This window comes from Octodon degus, unplaced genomic scaffold (assembly GCF_000260255.1).
Source record: "Octodon degus isolate 3935 unplaced genomic scaffold, OctDeg1.0 scaffold00192, whole genome shotgun sequence".
Classification (NCBI taxonomy): Eukaryota; Metazoa; Chordata; class Mammalia; order Rodentia; family Octodontidae; genus Octodon; species Octodon degus.
In genome coordinates this window covers 4,282,746-4,297,556 of record NW_004524768.1, presented here as the reverse complement: position 1 = coordinate 4,297,556, position 14,811 = coordinate 4,282,746, and the positions used below count along the sequence as shown (strand labels likewise).

At 43.9% G+C, this 14,811-nt stretch overlaps 1 protein-coding gene and 1 pseudogene across 3 annotated transcripts in view; one reads left to right on the top strand and one right to left on the bottom strand.

Moving 5' to 3' along the window:
* The window catches only part of LOC101562558, a 38,120-nt pseudogene extending 31,904 nt beyond the window's left edge, over window positions 1–6,216 (bottom strand).
* The window catches only part of Ror2 (receptor tyrosine kinase like orphan receptor 2), a 256,307-nt gene that overhangs the window by 110,125 nt on the left and 131,371 nt on the right, over window positions 1–14,811 (top strand). The gene's annotated exons all lie outside the window — the stretch shown is intronic.

Sequence of the window (14,811 nt, the reverse complement as noted above, 5' to 3'; positions counted from 1 at the left end):
CCTTCTCCCTCTCCCTCTTCCCTCTCCTTCTCCCTCTCCCTCTTCCCTCTCCCTCTCCCTCTTCCCTTTCCCTCTCCCTCTCCCTCTTCCCTTTCCCTTTCCCTCTCCCTCTCTCCTCCCTTATTCTGTCCTTCCTTCCTTCATTCTTTCCTTCCCTCCTTTCTTGCTTTCTTCTTTTCAGATTCTATAGTTTTTATTTATATTTTTCTGCCACCTCCATACTGCTCCTGGTCCCATCCATGGAGGTTTTCCTTTCAAGTATTAGATGTTTTCATTCTCAAATAATTTTTCCTTTTTTAAAATCATTTTTATGTCATTGAGACACAATCCTTTTGTTTCCACAATGATTATCTTTATTTGTTGGAATGTTTTTATAACAGCTGTATTGAAGTCTTTGCCAGATAATTGTAACATCTATAACATCATTAATATCTATCTATCTATCTATCTATCTATCTATCTATCTATCTATCTATCTTCTGAGATTTATCTAGGTCATTTTTGTCATTGAGGATGCTTCAGTTGTAACTTTGAGATTTTTAAAGATTGTGTGTTGGTTATGAATCTCTGGATATTATTTGACCCCCATGGGGAATGTTGATATTATTCCAGCAGGCAATTAATCTCTTGGTCCATGCCACAAATTCCCAGGAGCCCCTTGATTTCTGCTTCTGATGTCACTTCTGCTTCCCAAGCCTTTGTAGTGCGGTTCAGATCATGTGTGCCCCAGTGTGACCTGTCTGCTACTTGGATCTGTTTTGCAGTTCTGTTCTCACATCTGTTTGAGGGGCAGAGCTACACATACAAAGCTCATGAGTGGTCTTGAGAGTTTCTAAGCAATCCTTCTGATCACTTTTGAGAGTTTCTCCCTCCTTCCCATCTTCTCAGTATTTGCAATTACCTGGAACTCTCATTTCAATCCTGCGGTACCAAAACTTTGCGTTTTACTTACCTGTTCATCTTGAATATGTCAGGCAGTTGGAGAACAGAGACTAACGGAAAGGAATTAGAGAGGTTCAGCCACCTAGTAGACCTGCCCCTCTGATCACAGACATAGCTTCTTCTTAGTGTTAAGCTCCTGCAGTCTGGTTGTCACCTCCTCCTACTTCCACATTTAAGTACTGCATGCAAGACAAAGGAGAGGAAGAAAGTGGAAGAAAGAAAGAAATTGGGGTTGTATCTATGTTCCTTTAGAGGGGGAAAGATTCAGTTATCTTTTTACCCCATAGGCAAGGCTGGAAGGCATCTATATTGATGCCTTTTGTATGATTTGGGTTAATTTAGTCTTGGGCATTTTGAGGCATCCCTGGTACTATTTCTTCATTTTTGTCTAGATTTTATAGCTTCACCCAGTGGAGAGATGAGCAGAGTGCGCCTCCAGGTATTTTGGTCAGAACACATAGTTTACAAATTTTATTTCCTGATTTGCCTTACTGTGCACGAACCTCATTTTGAGAAATATTTGCAGATTTCAGGTTTTGAGATCCCAACAAGTCCCCCTTCCCAAGCAAAAATAGCAGGCAGTTCTTTTGAAATATACAACATACTATTGACTGTGGTCACCACACAAGTAATTAAAATGCATTCCTGCAGTCCAAAACTTTTTCCCTTGTGGTTCACTACATAGAGGCACAGGTCTCTCTGTTTGATCCATTGTACCTCAGGGAGAAAAAATGGCAAGAAAGAGGAAAAGATAGACAAGAAGATGAAATGGGTCAGGTGGTAGCCCCTCTGCCTGGTTGGGGAGATGACCCCTAAACAATAGTAAGCACCTTTATTTATACCTTCACAAAGTTGCAAAACACAAGGTTGCCTAGTGGCTAATAGCTCACAATATCCAATGCATTCTTCTCAAGACTCAGGTAGCTTGACTGCTGTAGGCACTGAGGCCTAGCCCCACTCTCACACATTTGAACAATGTCCTGCTTCCATGGTTCCCAACAGTCCACACTTGCTCTTTCCTGACACCACTCTCTTGTCAGCAAAGAAACAGTTTCACAGTCAAATCAGTCAATTCTTTGAGTCCCTAATCTGAGCATTTTGTGTCCAGGTTGCAGGTTTGCAAATTGCCTGTTAGTGGATAGTATAAGACAAGCAAGTCCTCACGTATGCGTCACTTTTTGTAGTTTTCCCCTTTGTTAAAGAACTTTCTAAAGTTCTTTATTGCTGTGCAGAATTAACGTATTTGAGAACTATATTGAAAAATATTATGATACGTAGGTTATACATAGAAGGTTTTCTAGGTTACAGGGAACTATTGGACTTTGCTTTTAAGGAAAGCATTTTATAAGAAGCAAACTGGTTGAGGGAAATTCTGTAGCCTTAGACTCCCCATTAGAGAAGCACATAGATTAAGGTGATATAAAGGAATTTTTTCTTTAAGTCTCTCTATCCCCTGAAGAGCAGATAAAGATATGATAGAGGGGGTAACAGCAGCGTAAGTAAAATATACAGTCCATTTGGATTCATCAGGACATGATTTATCTACTCTCTTTTTGTGCTTTGTTCAGTGAAAATTACCTGTCTTTGAAGGAAGTTGTCTTGAGTCAGTGTGGGCTAAGGAGGTCCTCTCCTCTCCTCATTGCATTCTTGGCCGAGTCTTTAGGGACATAGGAGGTGGAGTGCTCTTGAACTGCAGCTGCAAGGAGGAACTGACTTGACTGCACATGATGTGCTCTGGTCGGTGGTTGACTCACCGCAGACAGCTTGATCTGTGTGATTTCACATTCCAGGCCACCAAGTGCCTTCCTCACACTTTGATATATGGCGGTGTTTCCTGAAGACTTGGGTGAGAATTATAATGTGTCTAAGTCATAATTAAGATTGTGGTTCTTAATGACAGGGCTGGACCTTCCCTCTATTCCCCATGTGCACTGACAGTGTTTCTGCCTCTCAGCTGTCTCTACCTGATACCCAAGACCATGTCTGTGGGGGATGGCTAGCTGGACGTAAGGCTTAGAGCAGGATTGTGGGCTGGGAGTTGACCTTAGCAATGTCTTCATGGGAAAAACCAGGCTTCTTTCAGCTAAAATCTGTTCAGAATCACAAGGATTCTTTTTTCCAGGGCAGGTCTGATAACCTGGGTAACTCACCAGGAGTTCCAGGACCTTTCAGGCTGAATTAGAAGTCCACACAGTGGTAAGATAGGAAGTGCACATGGCAAGAAGCCTGCAAGTGTTGAGCCCTGGGCTCGTCTCCTGGGTATAAACCCAGAGTATCATGGAGATATGTAAAGAAGGCCCAGTCTGGAGATTGCAGCACTATGGGATCTGGTAGAACTGTCTAGGGGTGGGGTTGAGCATAGCAGGAGGCATTTAAGTCATGGGGGTGGCCACTGAAAGGACCTGCAGATCCCAGCCCTCCCTTCCTTTCCTGTCACTTAGCGGTGATGTGCTATGCTGCCAGGAGCCCAGAGCAGCAGAGCTATGCACTGATGCCCTGCAACTGTGAGCCACAGAAAACATTTCTTTCCTTTAAGTTGTTTATGTCATATATTTTGTGATGGGAAGGGAAAGCTGACTGACATGGCTGCTCAGCTATGCTTATTCCTGGACTCATCTTGTTTTCCACTTCATTTCTGTTTCCTTGCCTCTGTTTCTAGTTTTTATATTGTACAAACCTGTTTTCATTCCCTTCTCATGTCCAGTGTCTTCAGATTAGTCTTTCTTATGTTGCACTTTGAGACATAATTTATGTACCATTTACTATTTGAACTTTTTTTTTTTTTTTTTTGTGGTACTGGGGATTGAACTCAGGACCGTGTGCATGCCAGGCAAGCACTTATTCTACTAGCTATCTCCCTGACCCTACTATTTGAAGTTTACAGCTCAGTGGTTTTTAGTATAATCAGAATTGTGCACTCTTCATAATTAATTTTTAGAACCTTTTGTTACCCTAAAAGAGAAGCTCCATGCCATTAGCCATCATACCCTTTTGCCCACCTCTCCGCCGTGCTAACCATTTACTTGAGTACTTTGTCTCCTCGGATCTATTCTGCACATTTCATGTAAGTAGAATGGTACTCTATGTGGTCTGTTGTGACAGGCTCCTTAGCCTAATGCTTCAGGTTTCATCCACATTGTGCTATGTGTCAGTACTTTAGTCCTTCTTATGGCTGGGTCATATTCTACATGTATAGCACATTTCATTTGTTTATCAATACAGGAACATTTGACTTGTTTCTGTTTCATCATCATTAGAGAAATACAGCTATTGTGTATCTTCTTGAAGAAATGGCTGTTTAAATACTTTATATTTTGATCAAGCTATTTGTCTTTATTATTTAGTTATGCTTGTGTTGGTTTGCTGAGGCTGTCATAACAAAATATTACAGATTGGGTGATTTATGGAACAGATATTTATTCCTAATGTTTCTGGATAGTGAAAGTCCGAAATCATGATGTCAGGAAAATAAAAGCCACCTTCCCTGTATGTTTACTAGCTCCCTTGCTCTTCTTGTTAGGCCAGTAATCCCATTTGGGTACTACCTTCATGACCTCATCTCAATCTCATTCCTTCTCAGGGCCCTCTTCTTCAAATTTCATCATGTGGTAGGTGAGCACTTCATATCAATTTGGGGAGAACACAAAACATCCATTTCATATTATTGTTCTTTATATATATTATGAAGCCTGTTTTTAAATACATGACTTGAAAATGCTTTTTCCTGTATCGTGAGTAGTTTTTTCCTTTTCTGGAAGATGTATGTTACTTTTGGTGTGTTCTGTGAGGAAGGGATTCAACATTTTTCTGTATGTTATGGTTATATTTAGATGTGCCCCCAAAGCCTCATGGGGTCAGATTTTGGAAGTGCCTGGATCATGGGTGTGTGATACTGGATTAGTCTGCAGGTTTGTTTAGCACAATTCTGGATTGACGGCCTCACTGAAGAAGGAAAAACCACCTTGGGTGTGGGTGGCACCCACCAATGAACACACTTGCAGCCCGGATGGAATAAAAAAGGCAAAAAGAAGGAAGCTTCACCGCTTTCTACCTGTCTTGCCATGAACTGTCTTTGCTCTGCCACACCTCTCTGCCTTGGTGCCAGCCAACAGAGACCTCCACAGACTATGAGGAGCCCAAACAAACCTTGCTTGCTTTAACTTGTGGGTGTCAGCTACTTTGTCCCAGCAATGAGAAAAGTAATGCAGACAATTATGTGAACACCCAGTGCCTCTATAACTGGTTTTTGGGAACTTGTTCTATTTCCCCACTGAATTGTCTTGGTGCTCTTGTGAAAAAGCAGTTGACCCTAAGTGGAAAGTTTTACTTGTACTCCCTGGTTTCTATTCCATCTACATGTGTGAGTCACTACTCTCTCAACTTCTGGAATTTGTGATCCTTTTCAGAATTGTGTTGGCTGTTTTTGGTCCCTGCATTTCCGTATCAATTTTTGGTATAAGCTCATCGATCTTCGGGGTTAGTGATAGTGAGCTGTGATTCTTGGTGGCGTTTGTGTTAAATCGCTAGGAAAACTTGAATATTTCCATCCTAACTGTATCTTCTTACTGTGCCTTCCTCACACCACGCAGTTCTGGTCTGAACTTGCCTCTGTAAATGACACTCTTCCCTCCCTTGCCTTCAGTATGAGCTGCCCTTTCCATCCAGAGTGGTGACCTGCACTCGGGACTGCAGGAGCTTGAGCCCCCTGGGTGGGCTTGGGGAAGGCTGGATCTGCTCTGAGTTATTTTCTTGGTGATGGTGTATCCAGTTGGAGGTATGTTCTCAGTGGTGGCTCAAGCACCCATCCATTCTTACCCAAAGGAGAAATGACCTGATCCTTAGGACCTTTAGTCTAGAAGAAGCAGAAGGTGCCTTGCCATCCTCAGTCTGTGCAAAAGGTGGAAGCGCTCCTGTGCAGACTGAGTCATGCTCTGCCCAGAGCCCTAGATGGTGCTGGCATCCCTACACAGGTGCATGTTCTGGTGGACTGACCGACTGTCCTGCCTGGCTCCCATAGCCCCACACCCGGCTTTCATCTGTCCTTGGCAGTCACGGTAGATGGGAACCATAATCCTGCTAACCTGCAGCCCTGGGAGATGCCTGGCATTGTGTGTGTTTAGGAGGTAGACATTGAGCCAGGTGCTGGCTGTAATTTTTGGTCCTGCCTCTACTTGCTGGGCCAATCTGCTCAACCTTTCTGTGCTCCACTTACCTCATCAGGAAGCTGAAGGTGCTCTTAGGGCTGCTATGGAAGGTGAGGGAGTTGGTGCCCATGTGCACTAAGACTCCTAGTGGTTCATGGAGCCCGAATGTTCTTTGTAGGGCATTAAACAGTCAGAATGGCTGTTTAAATGAAGGAACACATTTTCCATCCCATCTTCTAAACAGACATGTGCTCTAACTAATAGCAGTTCCAAATTTTAGTGACATCTTACTTAAAAATTTCCCAGTTCTTCTCTTCCCCCCAGTATGTGATTCTATAGGCCTGCAATAGACCTGGATTTCTGCATTTCTGCAGACTTCCTAGGGACTACTATTGATTGCTAGATGCTTTGAGAGCTGCTACTCTCTGGGGTGTACTGAAGTGCATATCTGCAAATCTTTGCACATACATGTGCACATGAAAGCACACATACACATTTGCCTGTTACTGTGTGCATGTATGCATGCACACGTACACATGAGCAAGCTTCCTTCTTACCCAGGTGAGCTAAGAAGGTCCACACCCTGGTCAGTACTCAGGTGGGTGGAAAACCAGGTTGCAGAGCTGGACCTGCCTTTGGCAAAGCCTGACTTTGTTTCTAGGTACCTCTGCAGCAACTTAGGCCTTGCGTTTGTGTCTCTTTCCTGCTGCAGGATTAGGACTGAATCTGGGTGGGGACCAGGCTGCATTTTAATTTGCTGGGCTTCGTGGCCTGTAGAAGCTCTCTCCCAAATTCAGAGGACTGTGGGTAGGGTTTCCACCCTCCCCACTCTCCAGGCTTAACCCCTTTATTTTCTCTTGCTTATTTCAACAGGATTTATGCTTGATTAAGTTACTCTCTTTTATCATAATTAAAGAAAAATGTGGTGGGAGAGCCTTGAAAACTCTGGTCAATGAAAACCAGATTATTGAACCTGCAGGGAAACAAGAGCAGCCCTGTTGCCCTGGCCCCTCCTGGGGCACTGGTCCATTGGGGGATGGGCCAGGGAGGAAATCACTGTTCTGCTCACCTGCCCTGAAGGTGACAAGAGGCTGTGCACCCTGCCCATGAGCTGGCTGCTGGGGTCAGCCAAGGACCCTGCAGATCTGGGTTTCCTCAGACCCTTTCCCAGTGGTGCCCACATCTCCTGCTGCAGGATGTGACCTGACCCAGTGTTTATAAAAGACTCAGCGCAGGTCACCATCTGTCCAAAGGCGAGGCTACATTGCTGCCTTGGTGGTCAGAAACTTCTGGTTCCAGTTGGTTTGGGGTGTGTGTGTGTGTGTGTGTGTGTGTGTGTGTGTAAGGGAAAATACCTTGTTGCAGATACTATTGGCTCTCACAACTTCTAGCATCCTTATCTTCTCTCTTCCTAGAAGGATAGGAAAAATGTCCTTTCTGAAGGGCAGCGTCTCACCCTATTTTGGGGACCCACATTCCTTTTCAACTTCTTTTGCCTTTTGAGATAGGTTCTCAATGTGTAATTCAGACTGATCTTAACCTTACTACATAGTCAAGGCTAGCCTCAAACTCACAGTGATTCTTCTGCCTCAACGCCCTGAGTGCTGGAATTTTGGACATGCACCGCCACACTCGGCTTCAATTTCCTGTGAACTTACATCTTCTGTGTTTCCTTCATGCGTTTTTAATCTTTCCTTCTTCACTCAATTCTCCACGTCTACTTCTGATGGATTCTTATCTCCTATACTTGGGGAAAATAAAGTTATACATTCCATACCTCTTTGGGGAAGATCTGTATGCTAAAGATTAATCCCAGGACCTCACACATTTTACATAAGAGCTGTGCTACTGAGCTGCACACTCACCTTTCTTGTTGTAGTTCAGATGTTCCTCTCTGTACTACCTGGCATGGACTTACTGCTTTATCCAGTCATAGCTGCTGTTACAGAGACTCATTTGAAGAATGCAAGGAGGCTGTAAAGAGCTAGGTGAGCATGTTCGAAATAACAGACTTTGTCCAAAGAGAAGTTAAGAAAAGCAGATGATAGCTACATTAAAAATGTTTTATATTATTATTATTGTTACTACTACTCCTGCTCCTGCTCCTCCTCCTCCTCCTCCTCCTCCTCCTCTTCCTCCTCCTCCTCCTCTTACTACTACTACTACTACTACTACTACTACTACTACTTCAGGTGCTGGGTACTGAACCTAGTGTCTCACATATTCTAAGCATGTGCTGTACAACTGAGCCATTTCTCTAACTCCAGGTATATACTTTTTTTTTTTTTTTTTTTTTTTTTTTGCGGAACCAGGGATTGAACTCAGGCCCTTGCGCTTACCAGGGAAGTGTTTATTCTACTGAGCCATCTCCTTGGCCCCTCAGATATATACTTTTTAAATGATAAAACTGGTACTAATTGCAGTTTGTTCAATAGTATCTATGTATAAAATACTGAAAATCTTAAAACCAGTGTGAAGATATTGAAGATTGGCTGGACTGAGGATACACTTATAAATATGTTGTATCTCTTATTATCTGTAATAAACAATTACAATAAGAAATGGGGAAAAAATCCTGCTAACAGAAACAAGCCATTCAGCTATCCAAGAAAATATTAACTGAACTGTGTAATACATTTGCAGCTTTACTGAACAATCGGAAGGATCAGGACAGCTAGAAAGGAAAAGGTTATTGTTGGATGGGAATGTGATGTCAGAGAGGTATCCATTCTCATGAAATTAACATACACATTGAGTGCAGGTCCCATCAGCACCCCAGCCTGTTCTTTTATAGAATTTGCTTGGCTGTTCTAAAATCTCTAGACTTGAAAGTGTGCAAGAAAAACCAAGAAACTTTTTGAATAACAATATAATGAGATACTTGTCTGATCCAATGGGAAACTGTGATGCAGTAATTAAATTGATAAGATCAAAAGACTAGATTAAACATATGGGAATGAAATAAATGCTAAATGTGCCTTTCCATAGACAGGAAAGTAATGACATTTTTAATCACTGGCTTTTGAACATTTGAATGTGCCTTTGAAAAGATTCTAAAAAAAAAAAAGATTCGATTAGATGTGTGCTTTATGCCCTTAGAAAAATAGACAAGAATTTGTTTGTGGTGATGAGGCAAAAACAATCATTCTCAAGTAAACAAGACTTACAAAAAAGTCTTATGGAAGCTCTAGGGAATGGGGAAAAGACATTTATAAAAGGAACTTTCAGAAAGTAATATGCAGACAGTAAAATTAGAAAAAAAAAAAAACTTGTTCTTACTGACTGCATTTGCTTGCTCTGGATGCTGTACAAATTGCCATAAACTCAAATGTTTAAAACAGTGCACCATATCCTCTCACGGTTTTGGAGGCCAGGAGTCTAGAGTGAGTTGTGTGGCTGCACTTCGGCTGGAGGCTGGGGAGCAGAAGCTGCTGCTTGTCCTCTGCAGCTTCTAGAGCTGCCTCTGCTCACAGTTGGCAGGGGAGTGTCTTCCTGTCCCTCTGTGTCTCATGGTTACACCCAACACATCATCCTCTCTTAAGTTCTTGCATCCTTCTCCTAGGGAGCCTTGAGCCTTGATTACTCTGGGCCCAGCACCAAGGCCCAGGATGCCCTCCCCATCTCAGAGCCACAGCAATACCACACACTTGCTGCCGTGTGCAGTGAGATGTGCACAGCTTTGGTCATTGCCACGCGGGTATCTTTGGTGGGCCACTGTTCCGGCACTCATGCTACCTTAGGAATTATAAGTTAGGATTTCCAACTATCACACTGGCAATGTTCAAAGAGAAGATGTGGGAAAATGAACATTTTCTTTAACTGTGGAGTATAGATTGCTACCTGCACTTAGGGAGCATTTAGTCATACCTTTTAAAATCAGCATATGCACGCACAGATCTGGTAATTCCATGTCTTGAAATTTGCCTTCTAGGTGTACTGAGTGCGGGAGGCATAGAAACATGTATGAGGCTAGTCATAGCAATGCTGTTTGTGAGGAAGAAAAAGATACATTAGCCAAGTATTTATTGTTTTTGAAATAGTAAGAAAACAAAACTCAAATGCCTATTTGTAGTAGGGAGTATTAAACAATAATGAAAAAAGATTAAGGTGATTCACCCAAATATTTTCAAGCCATGGCTCAGTGAAAAAGAAAAAAAAAAGGGACAAAGACATTTTCAGAAATAGCATGCAGACAAAATTATCGAGGAAAAAAGACCTGCTTGCAACTACCTGTTCCTGTAGTTTAAGAGAGAGCTGAACGCATCAGTGGCAAAATACCAAGTGGTTATGTTTAGAGAGGTTGAGGTAGTCTCCAAAGTGACTTTATGTGATTTGAAAAAAGGAATACATTCACATGTTCTTGCATGTACAAAACAAAGCTTGGTAAGGATAACTTATTTGCAGCATAAATTCACATATTTTGTGGTGGTCTCCCATGAATTGTGGATGTCCTAGGGCTGCACTTTTGGTTCCAGGACAACAGGTTCTAAGCCCAGTTGTCTTGGTATGGGATCTCAGCATGGGGACTTGGTGTGGGGCAGATGACTCGCCAGGTCAGCTTCTTGTAGGTGTCTATCCTGCCTGCTCAGTTGCAGAGGAGTGCTGGGATGCCCATAGTCCTCCGCAGGGGTCTTTTTTCATCAGTAGGGATGTTTTCTTGTTGCCTGCTCTTTTTGCCTCGAGAGCCACTTTGGCTTCTTGGTCTCCCTCTTGTACCTGGATTCACCTCCGTATGGAAGTCAAGAAAAGCCCGCAGGCAAGCTGTGTGCTGGTAAGTGTTGGGTTGCTGGAATGAAATAGCTGAGGGTTTGGAAATTCCTGGTGCTGTCTCGCCTGTCCTGTGGTGTTGGGCCTAAGTGAGGCAGCATGTCATGCTGGAACCAGGGTTATCTTAGCAGCTTGCCTAGCAGCAAGGAGGCAAAGAGTAGGACTCCAAGGCAAGCACCCCACAGTCCCTTCCAAATGTGCTCTCCTCCCCCAAACAAATGACCTCCCAGCAGTGCCTCATCTTCCAGCAGTGCCACCAGGAGGCTATGCCTTCCACACAGGGGCCTTTGACATCCACATCACTGCAGGATGTCAAGGTGATTCTCCTGAGACCACAGCATCAGCCCAGAAAGGGTCTGGTCCTATAGAAACTCTGGCAAATGTTGTCTCCAGCAAGTCACAGTTCCTATTTTCACCTTCAATGCAGTACCAGTTAGAGTGGGACCTCACTGACCCATAAGACATTTGGTCCAATAGACACAAGGAGGCTGGTTGCTGTGATTTTTAAGAAGGGTTTTAATTGCTTTAAAAGTCTTCAAACACAGAACTATTGTAGTGTTTTTTCCTTCATATATTACCTGAATATTATAAAAATATTCATTTAGAGCCTGGATATTATTAAAAAAATCCCTCTAGGCCAAAGGAAGTCCAATATAATAATCATCCAGGAAAGCTTTATGTCCATCTATTACTTAAAAAACAACTTTTGGGCTTACAGTGGTAATAAAATGAGTGGCCCTGAGCAGAGGCCTGTTATGTCCCTGTCCCTCCTGATGGCTTTCTCAGAAAAGCAGCAGCCCTTAGACACAACATCCTCTCCCCTGGTCTAATTCAAATATATGCTTTGTCTTTATTTTAACTTTAAGCAGGACTTTCAGGAAAGGAGTTCTTGCCTCATGGAAGAGCATTTTCCCTTGATTGATTGGAACAAGCATGCATATGTCATTACAAGTAGAAATCAAGAAATAGCATCAGACCAGCACATTTCCTTGTCTTTTTACTCCATAAAACACATCTGCCCTTTGGTGCGAGAAGACTCAAGTATCATTAGTCTTATGCCCCAGGTGATAAACCTTTTCAAGTCTCTGCTTGCTCTGAATGATTCCACAATATAAATAACTTTTTCTTGAACAGGCTCATCTGTTTTCCATTTTGATGGTTGGACTGTGTGGGTGGGGGGTGCTGCAAGCCAGCGAGCTCTTCCACACCCTCCCTGGAGAGTGACTCTAGCACATTTTTCTCAACATCACCACAGTCTTGGAGCACTGGCCAAATGGGCTTGCCCTGGGGAGTGCCCTGTTTGGTAGCAGGGAAGACGTAAAGGATAGGATGTCCTTCTGCTTGCCAGCATCTCTGACTGGGAAGAGCTGTGCGCCCCCAGACCACTGGGCAGTCTCAGTCCTGGTTTCTCAGGCCCAGAAGAGAAAGCCTGCCTTGGAACATACAGTTTGGGCCTGTCTGCCTGGCCTGACTTCAAAGGTCTGACATTGTTGTAGTGTATGCTATCCCCGACTCCATCCCCTCAAGTGTCCTCCATTGGAACTTGGGGGTTTCTTTGGGAGCCCTTTCTAGGGGAGTTTGCTCTTCTGGGTGACCTCTATTTGAGAACTTCTTTCCCTTTTTCTTGGAGGGGTGTGTATTATCTATGGGGACTTTTAGGGGACTTAGCAACAGATCCTGTCCACAGAAGACCACATCTGGAAGTCAGAGGGACAGTTGTCAAGACTGCAGTCCTTAGCACAGTGTGAAATCATACACTTTCTAGACCTAGTTGGGTTCAATATGGAAGGAAGTGGCTTCCTGAAGTGCATCATTTTGCCAGGGTGGGGCCAGCTCCTCTTTCCTCACCCCCAGCTCTCTATGTAAAGGTGGCCCATGCTGATTCTTGGAGCTCCTTGTTGCGTTCTTCTGTTGAATTATGCTTTGGAGAGGCAGGGTTGGGCCCACAGAAAGACCAGCACCTCTCAAACCTAACTTCCATCTTCTCTGACCTCTACTCTGCCCATCTTTAGGCTTATCCAGCTTTTGATCCCTCCAGCCACTACACAGTGTCTTCATATTGGGCACGGTGGTCATCAGGGTACTGTTTCCATAACACATCTCTCTGCAGTTCGACAGGTGATTTCTGGAGCACAGTTTTTTCTTGGGGTCATGGGTGTTTGGTGTCCCATTCTCCTTAGAAATCACTGAGGCAGTAAGTTAAAAGAAAAATGAAGCTTCCAGCTCAGTGTTTTTCCAGGGATTTTCTCTAGCACTCCAGAACTGAAGGAGGTTTGTTGACTACAGCAGAGTACTTATTGGGCGATCAAGGGTACAAACAGGACTCAATGCACACGTGCTCCACTGTGGTTTTGGATAAAGAGGCTTCATGCCTTTAGAACCTTTTGGTTCTTTGGTGAAAATCTGTCTCAGTCAACTTGGCTGCCATAACAGAGCACTGTGACTGGGCAGCTTGGACCACAGACACGTTGTTCAGTGATTCTGAGAGCTGCCAGTCCAAGGTCAAAGTGTGCTGGTTCAGCTCCTGGTGGGGGCTCTTCCTGAATTGCAGTTGGTGGTCTTGCTGTATCCTCACATAGTAGAAGGAGAGAGACTGTGTGTCTTGTTTATAAAGGCATCAGCCCTATAGGACTACAGATGCCCCAGGGCCTTTTTAAAAAACTCTTATCACCCTGTATAGCCCTTGTTTTGAAATATAGTCCCATTGGAGTTTAATCCTTTAGCATATCCAGGAGACAGACACAGTTGCATCCATAGGAAAGCCCAAAATCCATATATATATATATATATATATATATATATATATATGCGTGTGCGTGCGCGTGTGCTCACTGGGGACCAGGCTAAGGGCCTTATCTATGCTAAGTAACTGCTGTACTTTTGAGCTTATACTCCGCAGCCTAGCATTGTTAGGTCTGGGGTGAGGAAGCTGGCTTTCAGCTTCCCCACTACAGGGGGTTGCCCACTCAGCCTGGCAATACCCAAGAGTGCTATCGCTAAGTGGATGTCCTATCTGGTCCAGCAGCTGTCAATGATCACTCTGCCCACTGCTACTGGGGTGACTGTGAATGTAGTTGCAGTGGTGTATCACTTGTCAGACATTATCATATTATGCCCCCCAAATAAGCTATACTATTTGCACTTAGATTTCACTTCAGTACAGTTGGCTAAGAAATCTTTCTTTGTCTCCTCATCTCCTGGTTTCAAACCCAGGGCCTTGCACATGCCACACAAGTGTCTACCACTGAGCCAGCCCCATCCCCAGCCAAGAACCAGTTCTTGGTGTGAGCAGCAAGGTACAGGTGTGAGTACAAGTGTGGAGCCAACCCTGGAGCTTTGTTCATCTTGATTCCCATGTTAGTCAAGTGGGGGAGATTTGAGGAGGAATTCTTTTTGGCAGTTTGCTGGTACCCAGCACTCTGTGAACATTCTCAGCAAGCTGTGGCCCTTGGCTGGTGGTGACAGCCCCAGGTGATGGAGCTCAGTCAGTGCCTCCCCCCATGGAGCCCGACACAGGGTGCAGGATGTGGGGAGAAGCAGTGTCTGGAACCCCTGAATTCGCATGTCACTGGACTGAGGGTCCTCCCTGAGCAAACCTTCTCATCTAGCCTGTGCATTTCTGGGGGGAGGGTGGGTGAGGCTCTGGAGAGGCTGTCCCTATCCAGCAGACCGCTGTAACTTGCCTTGTTTTGTTTGGGTTCCTAATTTTGAACTGTGTCATGAATGCGTTTTGCTTTATTTAGGGATATTTTGCAAAGCATGAAATGGTTGCTCTAAATCAGAACATATGTGTGGGAAATGCAGGAATGAGCTCTCCCCTCCCTCCCTCCCTCCCTCCCTCCCTCCCTCTTCCAGCTCTGTTTCCCTGAAATAGTTGAGGACCTGGGGCAACTCCTCGTTTTTTATATTCTGAAATTATGGAAAATAATTACTAAATACAGACTTTTTGCCTGGTGAA